General features: G+C 44.0%; 1 protein-coding gene across 3 annotated transcripts in view; it reads left to right on the top strand.

Annotated features, from left to right (window-relative positions):
• LOC140393875 (protein phosphatase 1 regulatory subunit 12A-like) overlaps positions 1-27,631 on the top strand; it is a 323,102-nt gene that overhangs the window by 67,292 nt on the left and 228,179 nt on the right. The window lies entirely within an intron of this gene.

Raw genomic sequence — 27,631 nt, 5'->3', positions numbered from 1 at the left:
TGCAGGTAGGGAATATACAGTGAATGGTAGAACCCTTGAGTATTGAACGTCAGAGAGATCTAGGGGTACAGGTCCACGGGTCACTGAAAAGGGTAACACAGGTGGAGAAGGTAGTCAAGAAGGCATACGGCATGCTTGCCTTCATTGGCCGGGGCATTGAGTATAAGAATTGGCAAGTCATGTTGCAGCTGTATAGAACCTTAGTTAGGCCACACTTGGAGTATAGTGTTCAATTCTGGTCGCCACACTACCAGAAGGATGTGGAGGCTTTAGAGAGGGTGCATAAGAGATTTACCAGAATGTTGCCTGGTATGGAGGGCATTAGCTATGAGGAGCGGTTGAATGAACTGTTCTCATTGGAACAACGGAGGTTGAGGGGCGACCTGATAGAGGTCTACAAAATTATGAGGGGCATAGATAGAGTGGATAGTCCAAGGCTTTTCCCCAGGGTAGAGGGGTCAATTACTAAGGGGCATAGGTTTAAGGTGCGAGGGGCAAGGTTTAGAGGAGATGTACGAGGCAAGTACTTTTTACACAGAGGGTAGTGGGTGCCTGGAACTTGCTGCTGGAGGAGGTGGTGGAAGCAGGGACGATAGTGATATTTAAGGGGCATCTTGACAAATACATGAATAGGATGGGAATAGAGGGATACAGACCCAGGAAGTGTAGAATATTTTAGTTAAGGTGGGCTTGGAGTGCCGAAGGGCCTGTTCCTGTGCTGTACTATTCTTTGTTCTTCGTAACTGCCTCACTCTTAATATGCGGATTTGCCAAAAAGTGATCCCACCCACAATGGGTGGGATTTATATCGCAACATCTCACGAGATCGCGTTGGATCTCACGAGGTGTTGCAAGCCGGGTAGATCATGGGAGCGGGGTCTCCAGGCTTGTATTGGCCACGCAGCACTGCGGCGCGCTGCTTTTCCGGCGCAGCGTGGCCGTTGGATCCTGCCTAAAATATAAGTACAAATTGTTGTAACGTCTTCCTTTTTGCAAGAAAATAATACAGAAAATGAGATGTGAAATGTCAAGAAGCTAAGCAGTTCATCAAATCTAATCTTTCTGCAGATAGTTGCTATCAAGCTTGCCATTGAACCTAATAATTTAAATTTCCTTGTTAAATTTGAAAAACGTTTCTCTTGACTCTCAACTACACGAAGCAAAATTCCAAAATAATTGCACTGTTCCACAACTTAAACTCTGGCTGACTGAGTTCTGTGGGATGGTTCTTTGGTCACAGTTACCTTAAAACCCCAGGGAACAGCCTGATTATAACCATTGATGCGATCCCATTCCTGAACAGTTGAAATATTCTGTTGCTAATTAGATTCTAATCCTTTTATTTATAGTTAACTATTAGATTTTTTACTTGATTGTCTGTCCTGATTAATTTGGGTTTTGCTTCAGGCAAAATGTTCTGTTTTTGTTTTTTTACACGTGCTTGAAGTTAAAAGCAGTGTTTACATTTATGTATCTATCTGTTAGAATTTAAAGCCTTTCATGTTTCCCTTATTTCCCCTGAATTTTCAAATGTAAACCAACTAACATTGCTTTGCAGGTTTCTTCAAACATCAGTGAAGTGAGCAAGAGAAACTGCACTGTCTTCTACTATAACTGCATGAAAGGCTGTTAATCCGAAAATATTAGAATGCAGGAGAAAATTAACAGCCATTTGGACAGTTGTGGACTAATAAAAGAGAACCATCATAGATTTATTCAGGAAAGGTTGTTTGACTAAAAGGAAAACAGAAGATGCTGGAAATAGTCAGCACCTGTGTATTCTCATAGAATCCCTACAGTGCAAAAGAAAGCCATTCGGCCCATCGAGTCTGTACTGACCCTCTGAAGCAAGAGTCCTATTCCCATGACCACACCTAACCTTTGGACACAAAGGGGCAATTTAGCATGACCAATCCACCTAACCTGCACATCTTTGGACTGTGGGAGGAAACCATGCAGACACTGGGAGAAAGTGTAAACTCCATGCAGACTGTCTCCAAGGTCAGAATTGAACCTGGGTCCCTGGCGCTGTGAGGCAGCAGTGCTAAGCACTGTGTCACCCACTCTAACATTTTTCATTTTGTTTTTTGATTTCCAATAGCTGTTAAGTTTCTGCTTCTGGAATTATTTGATTAACTTGACCAATTTTTCTTGATGAGGTAATTTCAGTTGATTTTGACTTTCAAAAAGTACCAGATATTAGCTTGATTTGCAAAATTGAAACCCATAGGATTAAAGGAACAGTAGCACCATTGTCGCAAAATTTGGCTGAGGGATAAAAATAAGGTGTGAATGACATTTTTTCTGGAGCTTGATGAACATCATAACTTGGATTTGGGTACAGGCCCAATTTCCAAATTTGCCGATTACACAACATAAGTGTAATAAACAAAGGAGAAGATAGTAATTGATTTCAAGAGGTCATGGACAGGCTGTAGAATGGGTAAATGTAGAAAAGTGAGACTTGGGGGGTGTTTGTGCACAAATCTTTGGAGGTGCCAGGATAGATTAATAAAGCATATGTGATTCTTAATTTTATAAGCAGAGGAATAGAGTAGAAAAGCCAGGAAGTTATTAAAGCTATATAAAACACTAGTTCAGCACCAATTGTAGTATTGTGTCCAATTCTCAACACCAAACCTTTTAAAGATGTGAACAGTTGGCGAAGATGCAGAAAAGATTTAAGGAAATGGATCCAGGAATAAGCGATTATAATTATGTGCAAAGACAGATGAAATTGGGTTGTTCTCATTAAAGAGGAGAGAGATGTACTTATAATCATGATTAAAACTAAATAGAAACTGTTCCTAAAGGGTCAGTTACAAGAAGAGACCGATTGTCAAAAGAACCAGAGGCAATTTGAGGAAAAACGTCTAAATGTGATGAGTTATTAGGATTTGGAATGTGCTCTTTAGAATGCTGGTGGACATGGATTCAATAATAGCCTTTGAGAGAGAATTGGATAAATACTTGAAGAAAAAAATGGGAGTGGGACAGATAGGGCTGCTCTTTGAAAGAGGAAGCACGGACTTAATGGGCCAAAACCCCTTTTGTGCTGCTCTATACTGATTCCTCATCACTGAGCTGTGGTTAATAGCTTGTCCATTCATTGTTTTTATTAGCTTGGTGTTTTCAGAGAAACCTCATCTTCCCAATCCTTTCATAATGGTTACCCCCTCCTCATTGTCTATGCCTGTCTGTTCTTTTGAGAAATTCAATTCTACAATCAAGTTTTATCAGATGCCCTCCATTTTAATGTTGATGTTTAGATTCCTGATTGTGCCTGGTGTATTGACTGAATCACATCCTGAGCAGCATCCCCACTTTTTGTCTTCAAAAGATAGTTTATTTCAAAGATTGTTTTTTTTGCTGCGAATGAGATTTAACAGCAATTTTCATAGTCTATATAGCTGTCTATTCATGAACTCTCGCCTTCTCAATCTTGCCCCCTCACCTGAGGTGTGGTGATCCTTAGGTTAAATCACCACCAGTCAGCTCGCTCCACCCCCACCCCACCCCAAAAGGGGAAAGCAGCCTATGGTCATCGACTTTACCTTTACCTCTAGCTGTCTCCGCAGTCCTCTTCTGTTGATCACTTTGGCTCTACTCGTTCCTGTAATCTTAATTGAATTTCTCCTATTTCTCCATTGTTGAAACTGTCATGAAGAAGCTGCATTTACTGTTTAATCCTTAGTATTTCCCTGCTGAAATAACACAATATATGCACTTCTCCCCCCCCATAATTTTGTACTAAGTAAAATACAATAAAAAGTTCAGTGTAATTGGCAGTGTGCTATTTCTATCCTGTCTTTTTATATTTTGCTGCTTATTTGTGCTTCTAATCTTGTCCTGTTTTGTTCCATTTAGTGCTGTTTAAGCTGAATGTCTATTCCACATTCATTAACATAAGGATTTGTTGCCTTTGTAAAAGCATTTGCAAACAGCTAATATATTTGGCACAAGAGGCCCATTGAAACAGGAATTTTGTTTAGTTTAAAAGCATCATACTGACTATAGAAGGCTAAATGAGGATTGCAGTGACTAAATAAGTGTGAGTGGCTTCATGGTACTGAACCTGCCTTCTCTTTACATCATACACAGCTGTCCACAACCAAACAATGATTTTTTTTATTGTCAACTATTCTGATGGGAGAAAACCAGTTACACAGCCCTTTTCTTCACATAATTCAGTTTGTTGAAGACACCTCACTCCTTGGCTGAGTGACAAAGTGGAGAACAGTGGTGCATGGTTGCATACCTTCCTTCAGTTCCCTTGGGGGTCAGTATTAAGTTCAATGCTTTTCTTGGTATATATTAATAACTTCGACCTGGGGTATACAGAGCACAATTCTGACACAGGACTTGAAAGATTTGTAAGTAAGATAGTGATAGATTTCCAAAGGACATGGACAGGCTGGTGGAAAGGGCAAACATGTGGTAAATGAAATCCAGCACACATTTGAAAGTGATACAGTTTGATATGAAGAATGAGGTGAGACAATATGAACTAACAAGTGCAATTCTAAAATGTGTAGTGTTAACTCAAGTCAGCTGTTAAGTAGGAAGCTAGATACCAATCTTTTAGATGTATTTACAGAACTCAGCATACATATGTCTTCCTCCTCAAACAACATCTAGTGTCACAGCTGTCTTTCTTTATAACTCAACTGAAAACCAATAAGTAAATTATCAACCTCCTTTTTGGAAAGAATAAATCTTTCTTTTTGTGCTCAAGGTACTTGAGCAATGCCCTTCACTTGTGTATTCTTAATCTTGATACTACTAACATATAATTAGCATGGAGGATCAGAGAGAGTTGGGGTATTTGCACAAATTGTTAAAGATGATAGAGCAGATTGAGAAAGTGATTAAAAATGCATTACACAACTGTGGACCTTTATAAATAGAGTAATCGAGCACATGAACAAGGAAGTTATGGTTAACCTCAATAAAATACTACTTCCACATCAGCTGGAGATTTGTGGCCCATTCTGGGCACCAAACCCAAGGAAGCAATACTTTCCAAACTGTGGTTCGCAAACCCTGTTGGTGTTGTCGAAACAGTGGGCATGGTCACAAGCTCCACCTCCAAGATTGCGATCTGGCACCAAGCCCAGGCAATTTCTGGACCTGCTTCACTCTTGGTTTCTTTCCCATGTGATTCAGAGTTGAATGATGGACCTGATGTATGTGAGGGGAGGATTCACAAACATCTTGTGTAGGCTGCAAACTCTAAATCTGAAGCTGTTGGTCCTGCATTTGCAGTGAGCAGGGCAGAAACTGCTGGACTTCCAGTGATAGGCCTGGATTAACAGCTGCTATCTCTATAGGGGTTTTTTTACAGCAGGGGTCATGTGTGGCCATTCTGTGCCAGAAAGAATGATGAGGACGTTACTGAATCTTCTGTCATCCGGGAATAGGAAGGAGCTGACTGAAACCTATGCAAATGCATTAAATAACATTTTGATATGATGTACTATCTGATAATCTATAACACGTGAACTGTCTCTATTGTCGACACCTAGGGTCATGTTAATTTTCAAGTTTTAAAATTAAGTGACATTGGAAATATAGTTTGGGATGCACTGATGCAAAGTCTTTAGATAGGGTGCAGAAACGTTTGAGAGTAGCTTCGTGGTGAGGGATTTAAGTTAAGAGTAGATTTGAGAAACTGGGCTTCTTCCTATTAGAGAGGGGCTTTGAAAGTATTAAAAATTATGACAGTACATCTTAAAAAAAATTATTCCATTATTGGAATCGAGAACCAGTGGATACCGATTCCAGGTGATTGGCAGAATAACCAGAGGCACCTGAAAACATTAGCGCAGCAAATGGTTATGATCTAGAATGCATGCCTGAGAATGTGGTTGGGGCAGATTTACTTGTCGCTTTAGAAATAAATTTGACAAGCATCTAGAGGGAAAATATTTGCTAAGCTACAGGGAAATGCTGGGGAATGAGATTAGCTGAATTGCTTGTGTAAAGTGCTGTCAGCCACATGGCTGAATAAAACGTATCCTATGCTGCAGCCATTCTAAGATTCTTTGTGGTTGTATATTAAATATTTTTGGAATTTCCCAAACACATATAGTACGGATATAGTTTGTCATTGTGCTGCATTTTATACTGATTCATACCAATCTAGTCAGGAGACTCCTTTCCTATAGTGCGTTTGCAACTTGATTTTTGCATATCACAGGAAAATCACCATTAGCTGTAATAATGGTAGAAACTCTGAATAATAAAGAACATTAGCATTTTTAAAAATTCATTGACTGAAAGTGAGTGTCGCTGGCTAGGTTAGCATTTATTGCCCTGCAGCCTTTGAGAAGGTGTAGTCAGCTGCTGCCCTGAACCACTACAGTCCCTGTGGTGTAGGTTCACCAACAGTGCTGTTGGAGAGGGTGTTCCAGGATTTTGACCCAGCGACAGTGAAGGAATGGTGATGTATTTCCAAGTCAGGATGGTGAATGACTTGAAGGGACACTTCGAGGTGAGGGTGTTCCCCTGCATCTGCTGCATGTGTCCTTCTAGATGGTAGTGGTCATGGGTTTGGAAAATACTGTCTTTAGGCACCTTGGTGAGTTACTGCAGTGCATCCAGTAAATGATACACACTGCTGTCACTGTGCGTTGGTAGTGGAGGGAGTGAATGTTTGTGGAAGGTGTGCTAATCAAATGGGCTGCTATGTTCTGGATGGTGTCTAGCTTCTGGAGTGTTGGAGCTGCACTCATGTAGGCAAATAGTGCCGAATATTGTGAAGCCACCAGCAAAGACCCCCACTTCTGACCTTGTTTTTTTAAAATTCATTTACATGGTGTGGGCATTGCTAGTTAGGCCAGCATTTATTGCCGATCCATAGATGCCCTTCAGAAGGTGGTGGTGAGTTGCCTCTTGAACTGCTGCAGTCCCTGAAGTGCAGGTACACTCGCTGTGCTGTTAGAGAAGGAGTTCCAGGATTTTGACTGGGTTACAGTGAAGGAACAGTGATATATTTCCAAGTTGGGGTGGTGAGTGACTTGTAGGGGAACGTCCAGTTGGCGACTGCTCTTGTCCTTTTAGGTGGTAGTGGTGGTGAGTTTGGAAGGCGCTACCAATGGAACCATGGGGAGTTCTTGCAGTGCGTATTGTAGATGGTACACATGGCTGCCACTGTTCATCAATGGTGGAGGGATTGAAAGTGGAAGAGGTAGCAATCAAGCAGACTACTTTGACCTAGATGGGGTTGAGCTTCTTGAGTGTTGTTAAAGCTGCATTCATCCAGGCAAATGGAGAGTATTCCATTACACTCCTGACTTGTGTCTTGTAGATGGTGGACAGGCTTTGGGGGTCAGGAGGTGAGTTACTCACCGTAGGATTTCTAGCCTTTGACCTGCTCTTGTAGCCACAGTATTAATATGGCTAGTCTAATTCAGTTTCTGATCAATGATAATCCCAGGATGTTGATTGTCCTTTTAGATGGTAGTGGTCGTGTGTTTGGAAGATGCTGTTTAAGGAACATTGGTGAGTTCCTGCAGTGCATATTGTAGATGGTGTACATGGCTGCCACAGTTCGTCAGTGCTGGAGTGATTGAATGTTTGTGGAAGAGGTAGCAATCAAGCGGGCTGCTTTGTCCTGAATGGTGTTGAGCTTCTTGACTGTTGTTGGAGCTGCACTCATGCGGGTAAGTGGAGAGTATTCCATTACACTCCACTTACCTGGATGGGGGGGGAGGATTCATTGATGCAATTGCCATTTAATGTCATGGGGTGATAGTTATAGAATCAGAGAATTTACAGTGCAGAAGGATGCCATTTGGTCCATCGAGTCTGCACCAGCCCTTAGAAAGAGCACCCTACCCAAGCCCATACCTCCACCCTATCCCCGTATCTCAGCAAATCCAGCCCACCTTTTTGGACACTAAGGGCAATTTAGCATGGCCAATCCACCTAACCTGCACATCTTTGGAATATGGGAGGAAACCGGACCATCGGAGAGACACTGGGAGAACATGCAGACTCCGCACAGACAGTGACCCAAGCCAAGATTCGAACCTGGGACCCTGGAGCTGTGAAGCAACTGTGCAAACCACTATACTACTGTGCTGCCCCCTTTAGTTAGATTTTCTCTTGTAGGAGATCGTCATTGCTTGGCACTTGTGTATGCAAATATAACTTGCCACTTGTCAGACCAAGCCTGGATATTGCCCAGGTCTTGCTGCATTTGGACATGGACTGCTTCATTATCTGAGGAGTCGTGAATGGTGCTGAACATTGTGCAATGATCTGCGAACATCCATACTTCTGACCTTATGATGGAAGGTAGGTCATTGATGAAGCAACTGAAGATGGTTGGACTTAGGAAATTGTCCTGAGGAACTCCTGCAATGATGTCCTGGAATTGAGATGATTGACCTCAAACCACCACAATCATCTTCCTTTGTGCCAGGTATGACTAACCAGCAGATATTTTACCCCCTGATTCCCGTTGACCCCAGTTTTGCTCGGGCTCCTTGATGCCATACTCTCAAATGCTGCCTTGATATCAAGGGCAGTCACCCTCCCCTCACACCTGACATTCAGCTTTTTTGTCCATGTTTGAACCAAGGTTGTAATGAGGTAAGGGGCTGGATGACCCTGGTGGAATCCAAACTGAGAGTCCATGAGCAGGTTATCGCTGAGTAACTGCTGCTTGATAGCACTGTTTATGACTTTCCATCACTTGCTGATGGAGAGTAGACTAATAGGGCGGTAATTGGCTGTGTTAGATTTGTCCTGTTTCGTGTGTACAGGATATGCCTGGGCAATTTTCCACATTGCCGGGTAGGTGCCAGTGCTGTAGCTGTACTGGAACAGCTTGGCTTGAGGTGTGGCAAGTTCTGGAGCACACGTCTTAAGTACTATTGCCAGAATATTGACAGGGCTCATAGCCTTTGCAGCATCCAGTGCCTTCAGCTGTTTCTTGATATCATGCTAAGTGAATCGTATTAGCTGAAGACTGACATCTGTGATGCTGGGGACCTCTGGAGGAGTGAGATGGATCATCCACTTGGCACTTCTGGCTGAAGATTGTTGCGAATGCTTCAGCCTTGTCCTTTGCACAGATGTTCTGGGCTCCTCCATCATTGAGGATGGGGATATTTGTAGAACCTCTTCCAGTGAGTTGCTTAATTGTCCAACACCATTCATGGCTGGATCTGACAGGGCTGCAGAGGTTAGACCTGGTGCGTTCGTTGTGGAATGGCTTAGCTCTGTCTATTTCTTGCTGCCTAGGCTGTTTAGCACACAAGTAGTTAAGTGTTGTAGCTTCACCAGGTTAACACCTCATTTTTCGGTATGCCTGATGTTGTTCCTGGCATGCTCTCCTGCACTCTTCATTGAACCAGGGTTGATCCCCTGGCTTGGTGGTAATGGTGGCGTGGGAGATATGCTGGGCCATGAGGTTGCAAATTGTGTTTTGAATACAATTCTGCTGCTGATGGCCCACCGCGTCTCATGGATGCTCAGTCTTGAGTTGCTAGTTCTGTACGAAGTTGATCCCGTTTAGCACGGTGGTAGCACAACATTGAGGCTACCCTGAATATGAAAACAGGACTTTGGGTCTCCACAAGGACTGTGCAGTTATCACTTGTTCCGATACTGTCTGCAGCAGGTAGTTTGGTGAGGAGGAGGCCAAATATGTTTTTCCCTTGGAGTTTGCGTGTGTTTTCGCAGTGGTTAAATACAGCTGAGTGGCTTGCTCAGAGGGTGTTTAAGAGTCAAACCACATTGCTGTGGGCCAGGAGTCTGATGTAGGCCAGACAGGTAAGGATGGCAGATTTCCTTCCCCAAAGGACATTGGTGAACCAGATGTGCTTTTACGGCAATCGACAATGGTTTCATGGTTGAAAGACTTTAATTCCAGATATTTTATTGAGTTTAAACCGTGGTGGGATTCGAACGCGAGCCCCCAGATCATACCAAACCCTGGGTCACTGGTGTACCAGTCCAGCGACAATACCACTACGCCACCGCCTCCCCTGGATGCAAAGATGGTTGGGCATAGGACGCAACCCTGAGAAACTCCTGCAGTGATGCCCCGGAATGGAGATGATTGGCCTCCAACCTCCACAAACAACATATTTTGTTAAATATACTATTCCAATCCATGTGTATGTGTAAAAACATGGAATTATGGCACAGATCAGTCAGAAGCCTTTGTATCTATTTCCTGATCCTTTACTTGGCTGTTTGTGTTGGAATATTGAATGGTGATCTATTATTGGTATTTAAAATAGTTTTCTGATATTTTTGTCCCCAGTTCAAGTTGTAACATTTATGGATTTTCAGCACTGTTACTAATTCCATAGCAAATTGCAGTGTTGTGCATATCTGTATCGGGTAATGACTTTAGTTAGAGGACGTTTTTCTCACTCGTTAGTGGAAATACCACCATTTGAATTCTCTGGGCTTTTACTTTTGCAAGGTTATGGAATTTATTTTTAATTTAACATGGGCAATTTACCGTCTATACTTCATATTGCAATCACCATAACTTAGTTTTTTTCAAATATCAAGATAAAACTTATGGTGACATTCACATGGTACTTTGGAAAAGCTGCTTTCAGTCCTGTAGGGGCTGAATTAAAAGGGAAATTATTGTCATTTTACTGATCGGGCGAAGATGGTGTGTAACTGCTCTCTGCTATCTTTTCAGTGCTCAGTAACTCCTTCAAACCAACTGCATTCCATGTTTTAACAAAACATGTTGAAACTGTCTATTTTTCAATCTGATCATTTAAGTGTTGATAGGGGATGCTACAATTATTATCTAGCTTTTATGAATTTTGTAATAGTGGGCGCGATCTACCAGCCACTTCTTGCCGGAAGCAGGGCACAACGCGGCCGGTACATCACGGAAGAGGCCTCTTCCGGGATTTAACCGGCTCAGCATGCCAGGGGCACTGCCAGAGTGGGGAGAATGTGGGCAGCACGGTAGCATTGTGGATAGCACAATTGCTTCACAGCTCCAGGGTCCCAGGTTCGATTCCGGCTTGGGTCACTGTCTGTGCGGAGTCTGCACATCCTCCCCGTGTGTGCGTGGGTTTCCTCCGGGTCCTCCGGTTTCCTCCCACAGTCCAAAGATGTGCAGGTTAGGTGGATTAGCCATGATACATTGCCCTTAGTGTCCAAAATTGCCCTTAGTGTTGGGTGGGGTTACTGGGTTATGGGGATAGGGTGGAGGTGTTAATCTTGGGTAGGGTGCTCTTTCCAAGAGCCGGTGCAGACACGATGGGCTGAATGGCCTCCTGCACTGTAAATTCTATGAAAGAGTGCCAGTTTGGTGGTGCCCGGATGTTATATTGCCTGTGCCGGAGATCTGGCCTGGGGGGTGTCCTGCCCTTGATAGGTGGAGTGTGGGGGGCTTCGGGCGGCCTCGTAGCACAGTGGTTAGCATTATTGCTTCACAGCGCCAGGCTCCCAAGTTTGATTCCCGGCTTGGATCACTGTGCAGAGTCTGCACGTTCTCCCTGTGACTGTGTGAGTTTCCTCCCAGTGCTCCAGTTTGGGACCTGTTAGGTAATTTGGACATTCTGAATTCTCCTCCATGTGCCTGAACAGGCGCCGGAATGTGGCGACGAGGGGCTTTTCACAGTAACTTCATTGCAGTGTTAATGTAAGCCTACTTGTGACAATAAAAATTATTATTATAGATGACCCCCCTTATAGGTGAATTGTGGCATTGATGGAGGGGGATCAGGTGGTCTCGAATGGCACCCCAAACTCTTCCTGCACTGGCAAGCGGAGTTCCTCAGGGAAGAAATGAGATCAGATCGACCTCGGCAGGGTGTTCCCCTCTGAGGCCCTGAAATAAAACCAAATCCTGTTGGATAGCGGGGTCTTTCTCGGCACTGTGAGAAATCACCACATCTCTCTGTGCGCATATCAGCTCCCATTCTCCTCATGTCCTTGAGCCTGCTGCTTCCTCTGATATCTGCGCTTTTATTTCTTATAATTCCATTTTGTATCTGTCCAGTCGGGTTTCCATCTGCCATAACACTGACATGGCTGTAATCAAAATCATATAAAACCTGCTCAGTGAATGTGAACATAGTGCAATATTCCTTCTTGATTTCTGTGTAACCTTTGATTTTTTTAAAGCATAAATTTAGAGTACCCAATTATTCTTTTCCAACTAAGGGGCAATTTAGTATGGCCAATCCACCTACCCTGCACATCTTTGGGTTGCGGGGGTGAGACCCACGCAGGCATGGGGAGAATATGAAAATTCGACACGCACAGTGACCCAGGGCCGGGACTGAACCTCGGTCCTCGGCACCTTGAGGCAGCACAGTGTACCCTTTAATATGGCCATTCACAGTACTTTGTTCCAGCTGAGATTGCTCCCATTTTGTTCTACTCTCCATTGGAATCAAAGCATCTGCAGCTGTGGCTTCACTTTCTATCCACATTGCCTCTTGAAGCACCCAAGGCTTTGTATTTGGCTCACACCTCTTACTGAACTACATGCTGCAAAACTGAGACATCATCTGGAGATGGGAATAAGCATCTACACATGAGTTGATGGTGCCCAGATGAACCCCTCAACCAATTCTCTTCTTGACTCTTGCTATTTCATTTGATAACATTGGAAAAGTTCACCTGCACAGGTAGGGTGTGTGGGATTGCCTCTTTCTCATCGAATCAAACATTGGTTTCAGTTTTGTCTGTGCTGGCTCTCCAAGTGCAAATTAGCTAATCCCGCTGCCCAGACATTCCCCCATACCCCTGCTATTTTATTTTCTTGCGATTATCCAATCTCTTTCTGAAAGTCATAATTGCATCTACCTCCAGTGCATTCAGATTGTAACAACTTTCTGCATAAGATTCTTCCTTATGATGTCTTTTGAATCTTTGCCTTTTCAATCTTTTGCCAATGACTAGCCAACATGTGGCACAGTAATTAGCATTTCTGCCTCCCGACGCCAGGGATCCGGGTTCAATTCCGAACTTGGGTGACTGCATTTTGCACTTTCTCCCTGTGTCTGTGTGGATTTCCTCCGCGGTGCTATGGTTTCCTCCTACAGTGTGCAGGTTAGGTGGATTGACAGCGCCAAAATTGCCCCTTAGTGCTCAGAGATCTGCGGATTAGGAAGGGTTATGGGATAGGGCGAGGGGTGGGCCTAGGTTCGGTACTCCTTCAGAGGGTTTATGCAGACTTGATGGGCTGAATGGCCTCTTTCTGCACTGTAAGGTTTCTATGGACTTAAATCTGAGTCCTTCAGCTTTCAGTCCTTCCGCCAGTGGGAATAGTTTTTCTCTTATCTCCTGTGTGGAGTCCTCATGATTTTTGAAGCCTCCCTGATTATCTCTCAACCTTCTCTAAAGAGAACAAGCCTAGCTTCTCCAACGTATCCATGTAATTGAAATCGCTAATCTCTGGAACTATACTCATAATGTTCCTGCACGCTTTAAAGCTTTCAACTTCTGTGCTTAAATGTGATGCCCAGAATTAGCCACAATATATTTTGCTTTTGAACTTAATGCCTCTATTTATAAAGCTTTATATTGTCACGTGAGAGTACGTTTAAGAAATGTACCTTTAAGAAATGGAGCTGCTCATGTTACTGGAGTGGTGTCAGTGTGGGTGGAGCTGAGCTCCAATTCTGCTTTTTAGTTTCAGTTTGAGAAAGAGCTTGGGTGTGTCTGTGTTTTTCAGTGAGCTGAATCTGAAGTTAAAAGTGAGCTGCACTGCTGTTGATCTCTGCCATCCAAAGGCATTTTGGGGAGAGGAGCAGAGCATTAGTAATTGGGGACTCTATAGTCAGGGGCACAGATAGGAGATTTTGTGGGAGCGTGAGAGACTCACGTTTGGTATGTTGCCTCCCAGGTGCAAGGGTACGTGATGTCTCGGATCGTGTTTTCCGGGTCCTTAGGGGGGAGGGGGAGCAGCCCCAAGTCGTGGTCCACATTGGCACCAACGACATAGGTAGGAAAGGGGACAAGGATGTCAGGCAGGCTTTCAGGGAGCTAGGATGGAAGCTCAGAACTAGAACAAACAGAGTTGTTATCTCTGAGTTGTTGCCCGTGCCACGTGATAGTGAGATGAGGAATAAGGAGAGAGAGCATTTAAACACGTGGCTACAGGGATGGTGCAGGCGGGAGGGATTCAGATTTTTGGATAACTGGGGCTCTTTCTGGGGAAGGTGGGACCTCTACAGACAGGGTGGTCTACATCTGAACCTGAGGGGCACAAATATCCTGGGGGGGAGATTTGTTAGTGCTCTTTGGGGGGGTTTAAACTAATGCAGCAGGGGCATGGGAACCTGGATTGTAGTTTTAGGGTAAGGGAGAATGAGAGTATAGAGGTCAGGAGCACAGATTTGACATCGCAGGAGGGGGCCAGTGTTCAGGTAGGTGGTTTGAAATGTGTCTACTTCAATGCCAGGAGTATACGAAACAAGGTAGGGGAACTGGCAGCGTGGGTTGGTACCTGGGACTTCGATGTTGTGGCCATTTCGGAGACATGGATAGAGCAGGGACAGGAATGGATGTTGCAGGTTCCGGGGTTTAGGTGTTTTAGTAAGCTCAGAGAAGGAGGCAAAAGAGGGGGAGGTGTGGCGCTGCTAGTCAAGAGCAGTATTACGGTGGCGGAGAGGATGCTAGATGGGGACTCTTCTGCCGAGGTAGTATGGGCTGAAGTTAGAAACAGGAAAGGAGAGGTCACCCTGTTGGGAGTTTTTTATAGGCCTCCTAATAGTTCTAGGGATGTAGAGGAAAGGATGGCGAAGATGATTCTGGATATGAGCGAAAGTAACAGGGTAGTTATTATGGGAGATTTTAACTTTCCAAATATTGACTGGAAAAGATATAGTTTGAGTACAATAGATGGGTCGTTTTTTGTACAGTGTGTGCAGGAGGGTTTCCTGAAACAATATGTTGACAGGCCAACAAGAGGCGAGGCCACGTTGGATTTGGTTTTGGGTAATGAACCAGGCCAGGTGTTGGATTTGGAGGTAGGAGAGCACTTTGGGGACAGTGACCACAATTCGGTGACGTTTACGTTAATGATGGAAAGGGATAAGTATACACCGCAGGGCAAGAGTTATAGCTGGGGGAAGGGCAATTATGATGCCATTAGACGTGACTTGGGGGGGATAAGGTGGAGAAGTAGGCTGCAAGTGTTGGGCACACTGGATAAGTGGGGCTTGTTCAAGGATCAGCTACTGCATGTTCTTGATAAGTATGTACCGGTCAGACAGTGAGGAAGGCGTCGAGCGAGGGAACCGTGGTTTACCAAGGAAGTAGAATCTCTTGTTAAGAGGAAGAAGGAGGCCTATGTGAAGATGAAGTGTGAAGTTTCGGTTGGGGCGATGGATAGTTACAAGGTAGCGAGGAAGGATCTAAAGAGAGAGCTAAGACGAGCAAGGAGGGGACATGAGAAGTATTTGGCAGGAAGGATCAAGGAAAACCCAAAAGCTTTCTATAGGTATGCCAGGAATAAGCGAATGACTAGGGAAAGAGTAGGACCAGTCAAGGACAGGGATGGGAAATTGTGTGTGGAGCCTGAAGAGATAGGCGAGATACTAAATGAATATTTTTCGTCAGTATTCACTCAGGAAAAAGATAATGTTGTGGAGGAGAATGCTGAGCCCCAGGCTAATAGAATAGATGGCATTGAGGTACGTAGGGAAGAGGTGTTGGCAATTCTGGACAGGCTGAAAATAGATAAGTCCCCGGGACCTGATGGGATTTATCCTAGGATTCTATGGGAGGCCAGGGAAGAGATTGCTGGACCTTTGGCTTTGATTTTTATGTCATCATTGGCTACAGGAATAGTGCCAGAGGACTGGAGGACAGCAAATGTGGTCCCTTTGTTCAAAAAGGGGAGCAGAGACAACCCCGGCAACTATAGGCCGGTGAGCCTCACGTCTGTAGTGGGTAAAGTCTTGGAGGGGATTATAAGAGACCAGATTTATAATCATCTAGATAGGAATAATATGATCAGGGATAGTCAGCATGGCTTTGTGAAGGGTAGGTCATGCCTCACAAACCTTATTGAGTTCTTTGAGAAGGTGACTGAACAGGTAGACGAGGGTAGAGCAGTTGATGTGGTGTATATGGATTTCAGCAAAGCGTTTGATAAGGTTCCCCACGGTAGGCTATTGCAAAAAATACGGAGGCTGGGGATTGAGGGTGATTTAGAGATGTGGATCAGAAATTGGCTAGCTGAAAGAAGACAGAGGGTGGTGGTTGATGGGAAATGTTCAGAATGGAGTACAGTCACAAGTGGAGTACCACAAGGATCTGTTCTGGGGCCGTTGCTGTTTGTCATTTTTATCAATGACCTAGAGGAAGGCGCAGAAGGGTGGGTGAGTAAATTTGCAGACGATACTAAAGTCGGTGGTGTTGTCGATAGTGTGGAAGGATGTAGCAGGTTACAGAGGGATATAGATAAGCTGCAGAGCTGGGCCGAGAGGTGGCAAATGGAGTTTAATGTAGAGAAGTGTGAGGTGATTCACTTTGGAAGGAATAACAGGAATGCGGAATATTTGGCTAATGGTAAAGTTCTTGAAAGTGTGGATGAGCAGAGGGATCTAGGTGTCCATGTACATAGATCCCTGAAAGTTGCCACCCAGGTTGATAGGGTTGTGAAGAAGGCCTATGGAGTGTTGGCCTTTATTGGTAGAGGGATTGAGTTCCGGAGTCGGGAGGTCATGGTGCAGCTGTACAGAACTCTGGTACGGCCGCATTTGGAGTATTGCGTACAGTTCTGGTCACCGCATTATAGGAAGGACGTGGAGGCTTTGGAGCGGGTGCAGAGGAGATTTACCAGGATGTTGCCTGGTATGGAGGGAAAATCTTATGAGGAAAGGCTGATGGACTTGAGGTTGTTTTCGTTGGAGAGAAGAAGGTTAAGAGGAGACTTAATAGAGGCATACAAAATGATCAGAGGGTTGGATAGGGTGGACAGTGAGAGCCTTCTCCCGCGGATAGAAATGGCTGGCATGAGGGGACATAACTTTAAACTGAGGGGTAATAGATATAGGACAGAGGTCAGAGGTAGGTTCTTTACGCAAAGAGTAGTGAGGCCGTGGAATGCCCTACCTGCTACAGTGGTGAACTCGCCAACATTGAGGGCATTTAAAAGTTTATTGGATAAACATATGGATGATAATGGCATAGTGTAGGTTGGATGGCTTTTGTTTCGGTGCAACATCGTGGGCCGAAGGGCCTGTACTGCGCTGTATTGTTCTATGTTCTATGTTCTAAAGACTATGGATCATTCGGTGAATTCCGAAGGATTATAAATGTTTTCAGTCTTGAATGTAAACCCTAATGTGCTCCTGTTTGAAGGTTTGTTACGTCTTTTGTATGTAAAAGGACAGCTTACAGGTTATTTAGTGTGGTATTCTTTGGGGGGTGTATTTGATTTTACTGGTTGCTGAGATGTTCATGGTTTATTTTTAGAAAGGTTAACTTGAGTTCATAGAATAAACATTATTTTGTTTTAAAAACCACTGGTCCATTTCTGCTGTACCATACCTGTAGAGAGGGCCGTGTGCTCCCCATACCACAAACTATTAAAAGTTGTGGGTCAGGTGAACTCCATGATACACTTTGGTATTCTCTAAACCCTGGCCCATAACATTATACCTTTTAACCATTTTTTCAACCTAATGTGCCACCCTGATGTATCCTTTGGTTTATGTTGTTCCTCCTCGTTTTCCATACCAAAAGTGGTTCACTTCACACATCCTGTGTTAATTTTCATCTGCCACCTATCTACCCAGAAGTCTATCACTTACCACCTCAGCTCTTTCTTCAACAGCAGATTTGACATTGTGCCGTCTGTACTGAAGGCGCCTAAGATGTTAATATAGATCAAGAGAAACAGTGATCCCAGTTCCAAGCCCTGGGGAGCACCGCTGTATGCCTTCCTCTGATCCAAAATGCAAATGTTCTCCACTCCGTCAAGTTAATATCCTTGTTACCACAGTTCATAGATCATAGAATTTACAGTGCAGAAGGAGGCCATTCAGTCCATCGAGTCTGCACAGGCCCATGGAAAGATCGCCCTATCTAAGCCCACACCGCCAACCTATCCCCGTAAGCCCATCTAACCTTTTTGCACACTTAAGCACAATTTAGCATGGCCAATCCACCTAACCTGCACATCATTGGACTGTGGGAGGAAACCGGAGCACCCGAGGAAACCCACACAGTTCATTTATTCCATGGACTTTTTACTTGCTGACAACTCTACAATCACCTTTGTAAGTCTGCATACAGCACACCAACTGTATTACCTTATCAGCACACTGCCACTTGAACAACTTTATGCTGGATTTTGACAATAAGTCGCACTTATCTAAGTGTCAATTTTGCTCAGGATTTTCATTTCCGAAGGTTTTCCCATCTGGCCTGCAGTTGCTGGATTGATTGTTTAAACCCTTTTTGAACAGGTTGCGAAGAGGTTTTTATGGCCATGTAATATTTGCAATTCTCCAGTCTTCTAGAACAACCCCTGATTATCCAAGGAGGAATGGAAGATTATAATCCGTACCTGTGCAATTTCCACATTTACTTCCTTTAACCTCCTTGTATGCATCCAATCTGGTGAGGAGTCCTGGTGATATAGGAACCTCTAGTGCAGCCAGCCTTTCTTGGACCTCCTGCTTTTATCAATTGTTAACCTGTCTAGCATTGTAACTGCATCCTCTTTCATTATGATTTTGGTGGCATTCTCTTTGGTAAGACAGATTCAATCTGCTTATTTAGTACCTCCGCTCTGTATTTTCCCCAATGTTGTAGTTCTTTTTTTGTCCCTGATCGTTCTCACCCTTTTACCTCATGATTTTATTATGTATCTGCCAATAGAAGACTTTTGGGTTCATTTTTATGTTGGCTGTGAAGAGCATTTATAAACTAGTTGCGTTTTTATGTCCATGTAACATTTTTGGTGGTATTTTTTAATTGAATGTCATAGAATTTACAGTGCAGAAGGAGGCCATTCGGCCCATCGAGTCTGCACCGGCTCTTGGAAAGAGCACCCTACCCAAGGTCAACACCTCCACCCTATCCCCATAACCCAGTAACCCCACCCAACACTAAGTGCAATTTTGGACACTAAGGGCAATTTATCATGGCCAATCCACCTAACCGGCACCTCTTTGGACTGTGGGAGGAAACCGGAGCACCCGGAGGAAACCCACGCACACACGGGGAGGATGTGCAGACTCCACACAGACAGTGACCCAAGCCGGAATCGAACCTGGGACCCTGGAGCTGTGAAGCAATTGTGCTATCCACAATGCTATCGTGCTGCCCCACAATGCTACCGTGCTGCCGCTAGCACCAAGCTGCTAGGGGTTGTGACCTCTTTCTCTGGATTATTATTGAAGCCTCTGGACTACTAGAGGGGAGACTAGTGGCGTAATGATAATGTCACTGGGCTAGTAATCCAGAGGCCCAGGCTAATGGTCTGAGGACACCATTCAAATTGGTAGCTGGTGGAATTTAAATAAATTATGCACATCTGGAATTAACAACTGGGGCGAGATTCTCCGACTCCCCCCGCCGGGTCGGAGAATCGCCGGGGGCTGGCGTGAATCCCGGTTGCCGAATCCTCCGGCACTGGAGATTCAGCGGGGGCGGGAATCGCGCAGCGCCGGTTGTCGCCCCCCCCCCCCCCCCCCCCCCCCCCCCCCCCCCCCCCGCGATTCTCCGGCTGTCCGCCGAAGTCCCGCTGCTAGAATGCCTGTCCTGCCGGCGTGGATTAAACCACCTCTCTTACCGGCGGGACAAGGCGGCGAGGGCGGGCTCCGGGGTCCTGTGGGGGGCACGGGGCGATCTGGCCCCGGGGGGTGCCCCCACGGTGGCCTGGCCCGCGGTCGGGGCCCACCGATCCGCGGGCGGGCCTGTGCCGTGGGGGCACTTTTCCTTCCGCCTTCGCCACGGTCTCCACCATGGCGGAGGAGGAAGAGACTCCCTCCACAGCGCATGCGCGGTGATGCCGTGAGCGGCCGCTAACGCCCCCGCGCATGCGCTGCCCGGAGATGTCATTTCCGCGCCAGCTGGCGGGGCACCAAAGGCCTTTTCCGCCAGCTGGCGGGCGGAAATCAGTCCGGCGCGGGCCTAGCCCCTCAAGGTTAGGGCTCGGCCCCCCAAGATGCGGAGGATTCTGCACCTTTGGGGTGGCGCGATGCCGGACTGATTAGTGCCGTTTGTGGCGCCGGTCGGTGGACGTCGCGCCGATACTGGAGAATTTCGCTCCTGGTCTCTGCAATGGTGACCATGAAGTATCATTGTTGTAAAAACCCACTTGATTCACTAATGTCCTTTTGGGAAAGAAATCTATGTTTGCCTGGCCTACACATTACTCCAGACCCACAGCAATGTGGTTGACTCTTAACTGCCCTCTGAAATGGCCTGGTAAAACAGTGTTCAAGGGAAATTCGGGATGGGCAACAAATGCTGGCCTTGCCTGTGATGTCCACATCCCATTAAAGAACAAAGGAAAAAAATAACCTGGTAACATAGCACTGCATTACTGAGCTGTATTATTCTACTAACTGATTCCAAGTGAACACAAACTCCACTCCTGCCGGAAATTCCATCTTAAACATCATCCTCAACCACTGTAACAAGTTGCTGATTGTTTACAACTTCAACACCCTAATCAATAGTGAGATGAGGTTCTGTCACCATTCCCATGTCAGAGATCACTTGTTCCACCTTTAATCTATTAATGCAGATTTCATCCATGCCTGTCTCCTCCAGATCCGACTACATCAGTGCTTGCCTGGCAGACTTACCATCTAAGTCTGTCCACAAATTTGACAACTTCAAAACTGTACTGCACCATGTTCCACTTATCCATTACTTGTGCCCATGCTTATCTACATTACCTCCCAGTCCCCTAACATTTGCAATTTAAAATTCTCATCCGCTGTTTTATGGCTTTATGGCCTTGCTGCTTATTTTTGTAATCCTCTCTTGCCCTATTGTCGGTTCTGAAATTTTTCCTCCCATCTATGGTCTCTTGAACATTCCAGTCTCACTATCCTCTGCTATCGGTAGCTGTCCCTACCCTCTGCTATCAGTAGCTATCCTTAGGCTCTGAAATTTCATCCATCCAGCTCTTCGCTTTCCCTGCCTCTTCTGCTTTAAGATTCTCCTTCATAAACCAAGCTTTTTGTCATGTGCCCTAATGTCATCTGCCCTAGTTGTCAGCTTTGTTCGATTATACTTTTCCGTCATTTAAACCCTACGTATAAATGCCCAGTGTCATCGTTGTCCTGTGACCTGATGAATGCTAATGGGTATGACATTGTTTTAGTTGATAACTATTCAGTAACCAACTTTTTGTGGATAATTTATCCTTACTGATTGGTTGGCAAGTGGCAATACCAAGGAGTATGCAGCAGTTGATGTTAACTGCCAATCATTATTTAAAATTTATGCCAAGGAGCTTGACATGGTCAAGGCATTGCCCTGAGGAATGAACCAACGAATGGTTGGCACTTAATGTGTGTTCTTTTTTGAACAAGGGTAAGACATTTTCATTCTGTAGATTTATGGCACTGCCCCACCACTCCCCAAACCCTGTATCTAAGGAAGATTTGAAGATTTTGGGCAGTACCTCCTTTCCTCCCGCAGCAGCCTAGGAAGCATCCTACAAGGAACTAGTAACTTGCAAGTGGATTTAATAAAGCTTGCGATATGTGTTCTACAAAACTTAAACATGCTGTGATTGACTCTATCTATTTTTATTGTTCCTGAACGATGTGTAACCCAAGAAAAGCAGAATTAAAATAGAGTAGAGTTTCTGCAAAGGTTTGCCCTATATATATCACTAAAATACTTTAAGTAGGCTACTGCTCTTCTAAGCGGCTGATCAGAGAACCAGTGCAGAAACCACTAGGCTACTGCTCTTCTAAGCGGCTGATCAGAGAACCAGTGCAGAAACAACTAGCTTAGGTCATTGGGAAATGGGCTATCTTATTGCTACTCAAGTATAACTTTTAAATGGTTGCCCTAATTATAAAAGGGATAAAACTCTGGAATGCTGTCCTTCTACTTATAAAGGTGAAAAGTCTTTGTTCCAAGGTAACCAAAATAGGTTCTGTAATCCAGTGGGGCACTTAGCGGTTTTACTGGAGGTGCTTTATTTTTTCTTTACTGAGATTTAATGAATATTAGAAATTGAAAACAACTAAAATGGAAGATAGTCGTTTGGGAGTACAGAACTTGCGTATTGCTGAAAAAATAAGTCTTTGTCAAAATGTTTGCCATTGCGCTCATCAGAACATTTGCAAAAATACAATGCAAGAGAAATCATCAAAATTATACTGAAGAGGATGAGAGTGCTGTTTGGTTGGCAAGTGGACTCCGGTACAGGCATTACCCTGGGGAATGCACCAGTTGATGGTGACAGACCGTTAACTACCAAGTGTTGTTCAAAATTTAAACCAGGCAGCTTGACTGGTCAAGTCATTGCCCTGAGGCATGAATCAGCGAATGGTTGCCACATTCAGCTGAAACAAGTGCAGTGTGTGTACATGTTCTTTCTGTCTGCAAAGGACAGGACCCTGTACATTAATATTTGTAGCTTCCACTGTGAATCTGACTGTAAATCTTAAATTATCAGTGTAATTTTTAGCACATTGCCGATTATTTAGGAATTCATGTCCAATCATGGAATCGCAATAAATGTTGGACACTGTTTTGAGTTTTGCAAACACAGGCTGGTTGGGTACGTGCTGTACCTTGCCTGTTGATAATGGTCAAATTTCTGATGTGTGTTGCCTTGTCTTCATTGCTGACACTGTACGCACACAAACAAAATATTCACCATGTACAGTTCTTATAGATGTTTGGATATCTTAAGTAAAATTGTTGATTTTGGTGTAATGTTGACTGCAGTGCTGAGAAGCTGCATATTGAAGCAAGCAATAATGCACTCAGTTGGACAACATCCCAACTTTTAAAGTATTTAATTTGTCCTTTATTGTCAGAAGCATGTTCTGGTATCTTCTACCTAATGGCACTTATTTACATTTGCAGCAATGTTTGAGGAATTTGGGAATGTCACAACTCAACAAGATTATAAATTAGCAAAGCCAAGAAATAGGTTGTTTTAACAATAAAATACTGAAGTATGGCAAAGCAATGCATCTTGCTTGTTCGAGATTGAGCCTGGCTAGCTTCTAATTGTGGTTAGAAACCTTTTCATTTACTGCTGTAAAAAAGTTACCAGATGCAAGTTATTGCAGTTGCTAAATTGTATCCGTTTTGAAAGTTAATTTTCATGTTTTGGTTATGTAGTTGGTTTTACCTTCAATTTATAATATGATGAGCCTACTGCATGTGCACATAACCATTGAGGAAGAGATCAAACACTGAGCTTTGACAAAGGGTCACCTGGACTCAATGTTAGCTCTTTTCTCTCCCTACAGATGCTGCCAGACCTGCTGAGATTTTTCAGCATTTTCTCTTTTGGTATGAGATCAAACATTGGATCAGTTGTGCCACGTCAGCCTACTACAATCTACAATGACCTCCCAAAGTCATCAAAAGTCTTAGTTGTCAGAGCAGTTGGTGTTGCCACTCCTGCACTGTGGTGAGGCCTAGATTGTGAATCAAAGCTAGAGAGATTACTTAAATATCTCTGTTACATCCTCTGGATTGATTGGGCAGATTGTCGAATAAAGGCTAATGTCCTCAAAGTCAGCTCCTTAAACATTCAGGCAAAATTCCCAAAACAAATTTGATGGATGGACTTTATTGAAATGTCCAAGATTTTGGGGGGAGGCATGATACAATGCATACTGGGAGGATGAATTCTTTTGTGCAGGAGACTAGAATTAGGGGTCACAGTTTGCAAATAGAATTAGGGGCCACGGTTTATGAATAAGGGGCCTCTCTTAGGTTAGGTTCCTGAGGGTTGTTAGTCTGTGGAATTCTCTTTCTCATAAAGCAGTAGAGGCTGGGTCATTGAATTTTTTCAAGGTCAGGAGACTGGAGTTGAGAGCATAACCAGGTCATCCATGATCATCTTGAATGGCAAAACAAGCTTGAAGTGTTGAATGGCCTACTCCTCCACATCTTATGCTCCCATGTGTCCGGGTGGCCATAAACCACCTCCCCTGCCAGGTCCTGTTCTCTCAACTCGTCAATGTTTCAGAGAGGTTAAAGAAAACAATTCAAAGACACTTGTCACTCTGAAGTGGGCAGCACTGACCTCAATGACTGGGAGGAGATTGCAACCAATTGTTCAGAATGGTGGCAATTTGCCCACCAAGCTGCATCACACTTCAAGTCACAACATCTTAATGATGAGGCAGGACAGCGGCAAAGGAGGAAAAAATAGTAAGCATCTTGTGCAACGTCCTGTCCCATGTGCCCAAAGATATGTGGATTGAGAATCACATGTTTAGTCACACGAAAACCCATGACCGAAACCTGGGGCCTTAATGCACGTCATCCATGAATCAATGAGCAAATGCTGACTTCAATGTATTTGGATTATCTTGCTCGATCAGCATGTTCTTTCTGTAAATTTTCCCACTAACCTGATGATATTATGTTTCTCATAACCAAAAGACTGATCCAGTGAATTAACAACACATGAGCAGTTGCATTAAAATTTATTCTAATAGGGGAATTGCTTCCTACTGTGCTTAAAATTGCCACAGTCTCTGTTAGACCAAGCTGCTTTATTTTAAAATTTTTGACCAAGATTGAAGAAAATGCATTTCCAATGGGCCTTCACAATGCAACCTGTAATGTAGATTATCCTTTAACCTATTCAGTGATAGCTTTGTAGCGCTTGCTCTTTTATGTTGAACTCTATTGATACCATTATCGATGACCGTTTGACCAAAAATCATTCTTGGTGATAGAGCAGAAATACATTTCCAAATCCGCTGTTTGAGGAAGAGTTAGAAAACCTCATTTTTCTGAAGAAAACAATTCTCCTCGTCTGTCTTATACGAGTGAACCTTTATTTTCAAACCGTGACCTCCTAGTTCTAGTTTCTCTCGTAAGAGGAAACATCCTCTCAACATGCATCCTGTCAATAGCCCTCAAGATTTTAGAGCTTCGAATCAGGTTGACTATTATTCTTCTAAACTCCAGTGGATGGCAAGTTTCATAGAACTTATAGTGCAGAAGGAGGCCATTTGGCCCATCAAGTCTGAACCAGCCCTTGGAAAGCACACCTACTTAAGCCCACACCTCCACCCTAACCCAGTAACCCCACCCAACATTTGACACCCAAGGGCAATTTAGTATGGCCAATCCACCTAACCTGCACATCTTTGGACCATGGGAGGAAACCGGAGCAACCGAAGGAAACCCACGCAGACACGGGGAGAACGTGCAGACTCCGCACAGTGACCCAGCCGGGAATCAAACCTAGGATCTGGAGCGGTGACACAACAGTGCTAACCACTGTGCTACCATCTCGCCTGTCCATCCTCTCCTCACAAGACAGGCCACTCATTTATGTTATTAGCCTAGTAAACCTTCTCTGAACTGCTTCCAATGTTTGGGATCTTCTTTGGGACCTTCTCCCTGTCACACTTCCTGTACTCTGCTCCCTGGGGCACCTACTCCTGAATGGTGTTCCTCTTCAGGTCTCCTGACCTGCAGTTTCGTGCTGTTTCAATTTTCTTTGTTTTCGTCTGCGTTGGTGAGCAGGGCAGGTTACCAGCCTAGAGAATGTAAAAAAAGACAAACCGTGCATGTGTGACCAGCTCATGCACACAGGAAACATGGAAAAAGACTAATTATGAGGTAAGTATTCGAGTTTTACAACAAAGCCCTTCATAGTTTTGAATAGCTCCCGTCAAATCTCAGATTTTGATTGCCATATCAAATCTTCCGCGTATCATCTCTGCTCTGTAGAACCATCCCAGCTTCACATAATTGAAAACGCCCATCCTGGGCATTATTCTGGTAAACCTCTTCTACCTGGATATTCTTCCTAAAATGTAATGCCCAGAAGTATGCATGCTGCTCCAACTGAAACCTGACCAGTGATTTGTAAAAATGTTTCATGACAATCAGCAATGGTTTCATGGTCATCCTGAGACTTTTAATTCAAATCTTTTTTTTAACTGAATTCAAATTCCACCCTCTGTCATAGAATTAAGCCCAGGTCCCCCAGAGCATTAGACTGGGTCCCTGGATTGCCACTCCACGACAATACCACTACATCACCGCCTCCCCAAATTTAAATATAAAATTAAATACACTTACCTTTTCACTGTTTTGGAACAGGAGTTGGGTCTAAACAACGGTCAGTTATGTCACTTGCATTATTTTTAAAAGGAAGGATTTAAGGATGCCTCGCAGCTATGTCCACTCTTTCGGAGCTCCACGGCAGCCATTTCTGCTTTGGAGCTTGTGACTCCAAAATTGTATCTTGTTACCTCACTTGAGATCGTGACTGAAGTTTGGAAAGCCTTGATCTAAATGCACAACATCCGCTGCATTGCCTTTATGGATACTGTTTCTTCATCATGTAACTCGGTCTGGATCTTCAGATATAGTTTGACTTTAACAAATATGTACTGATGTTCCTTTCTGGAAGGGAAGATTTGTTTGTCCTTGATGATCTTGCCCCTTGTTATTTTCCCACCACTGACATTGTACTGAATGGTCATATTTCTCCCCTCCCCTGTTTGGAACAGGAATGTAAAAAGTGGTAATTCTTCCTCCTTTGCTCCCACCTTGATCATTGAGAAACTGGTATCCATGACTTGTGTGCACTTTATAAGTAATTGTGATTGGACCTCTGCTGTGCAGTTGAATACAGTAAGCTACATGGATGATTGTAGGACTGGTCTAGTTTAGGTACAAGTTGTTGGCTTTTAATAGGTTGAATTGAGGTTAAAAATAACAATTATACTGACCTAATCAAAATATTTGTTCCTCTGAGTTGCTTGCATGGTTGCAAAACTTGTATAGAAAGGCGACCAAAAGAAGATGGTTAATGCTTTAGAATGGTTGAATTCCATTTTATACCAATTCTGTCTCCTGTCTTTTGTCTGTCTTTAATTCTTTTGGTTTTCATAATCTCCAAACTCTAAAAATTCAGTTATTCTTTTAAAAATAATCTTATTAAAGGCCACCATCAAGAATCTTGGGTTGCCAGCACTGACGTTGACCAAATCTGTAGTTGTACATTGGAAGTCCAAGTGCACGTTTAGAGCAAGACATTCGTGCATCTGCCAGTTAAATTTTCAGAGAGCACTGCAGAAATAGCAATTCTTGGAATGCTAGGAATGTCGTAAAATGCACATTCAAACAATTGCCTTGTAGAGCTGACAGTTTCGCTGTTTTGTTCACGCAACCCTCTGTGTACGTGTCCGTTAAAACGACCTGATGTTTTACAAACACACGGGACAGTTCTAGAGCAGTTTTTGTAAATAGGGCATCAGTTTTAGTACTAATAGAGACTTTCATCACGGAAACATTTCTGTTTGTTCCAGGATAACTAAATTCATAAACATTCTACGTTATAATACGAGATTCAATATGTAAAATAAGATTACATAATAATCGCTTATTGTCACAAGCAGGCTTCAGTGAAGTTACTGTGAAAAGCCCCTAGTCGTCACATTCCGGCGCCTGTTCGGAGAGGCCGGTACGGTAATTGAGC

This window comes from Scyliorhinus torazame, chromosome 17 (assembly GCF_047496885.1).
Source record: "Scyliorhinus torazame isolate Kashiwa2021f chromosome 17, sScyTor2.1, whole genome shotgun sequence".
NCBI classification, from domain to species: domain Eukaryota; kingdom Metazoa; phylum Chordata; class Chondrichthyes; order Carcharhiniformes; family Scyliorhinidae; genus Scyliorhinus; species Scyliorhinus torazame.
Note: the sequence above shows the minus strand (reverse complement) of the source record. Positions and strands in the feature narration are given on the sequence as shown.